Source organism: Cebus imitator, unplaced genomic scaffold, assembly GCF_001604975.1.
Source record: "Cebus imitator isolate Cc_AM_T3 unplaced genomic scaffold, Cebus_imitator-1.0 Scaffold90, whole genome shotgun sequence".
In the NCBI taxonomy this organism is placed as follows: domain Eukaryota; kingdom Metazoa; phylum Chordata; class Mammalia; order Primates; family Cebidae; genus Cebus; species Cebus imitator.
In genome coordinates this window covers 4,909,350-4,910,502 of record NW_016107405.1, presented here as the reverse complement: position 1 = coordinate 4,910,502, position 1,153 = coordinate 4,909,350, and the positions used below count along the sequence as shown (strand labels likewise).

Sequence of the window (1,153 nt, the reverse complement as noted above, 5' to 3'; positions counted from 1 at the left end):
AAATCCCAGCTATTTTTGAAAGCAACATCAACTTCCAAAACTTATATGAAAATGTAAAAGGCTAAAAATAGCCAAGATTGGGAAAAAAAAAAAAAAAAAAAGGAAGATCTAAATCAGCATAAGTAAAAATTCATATTAAAAATTAAAAATAATAAAACCATAAGCCAACAAATTTCTCTATTGAAAATTAATTTCAACAAAACTGTAACATGAAAATGTTAAAGTGCTAGATTCTTATAAAATAGCTGTATCAGTACTATATAGGAAGATCACAGGGACACAGAGAGGTTAAGTGACTTGCTAAAATTCCTCAAGACATCTGAATCCACACTGGGATAAACATTTAAGAGTTCCTGACCCTTAGGTCTTGCTTGGTCTACTGAACTTCACTAATGATGCAATTTCTTGATTTAAAACACTGTACTCAGAATAGACAAGGTCATACGTATTATCTCTCCCTGGACATGTGTCCATGCAAGAATGACACAAGGAGAGTCAGCACGGGCAGGCCACCCCTGTGGAGAGGACCCAGGAGGGCAGTTCTTGCCCAGCAACACTTCCAGGCCATTCTAAGAGTAGGAAGCATAAGGAGGAAGAGATGAAAGAAGCTTGGAGCAGAAGGAAAATCCACACCAGACAGCTGGAGTAGGAAGACCTAAAACTGAGAGGCAAGTGTAGCTTGTAATACCCAGCAAGAAGGAGAATAAAGCCTGCCTTTGAACACTGAGACTGAAAGAAAGAAATGAGGTAGATGCTGTAATTGCCAATACAAATTTCCATTAATGACTCCTTTGCTCAAGTGCAGGAACCCTTGAAGGCTGCTGACTGCCTTGATCCCAACAGAAAACTCAAACCCCTTGCCAGGAGGGAGCTACAGAACTTTGCTGTCTAATTCAGCTTTGCAAAGTAGAAGTTTTCAAAGCCTGAAAATTTTAACCATCACTTCTGACAACATCATTGTGTTAACTTTCAAGTCTCAGAATATGCATTAAAATTTTTTTTCCCCATTTATTTATTTTACTGCATTTTAAGTTTTGGGGTACATGTGAAGAACATGCAAAATTGTTGCATAGGTACACACGTGGCAGCATGATTTGCTGCCTTCCTCCCCATCACCTACATCTGGCATTTCTCCCCTTGCTATCTCTCCCCA

General features: G+C 38.7%; 1 protein-coding gene across 3 annotated transcripts in view; it reads right to left on the bottom strand.

Annotated features, from left to right (window-relative positions):
• MET (MET proto-oncogene, receptor tyrosine kinase) overlaps positions 1-1,153 on the bottom strand; it is a 131,129-nt gene that overhangs the window by 3,519 nt on the left and 126,457 nt on the right. The gene's annotated exons all lie outside the window — the stretch shown is intronic.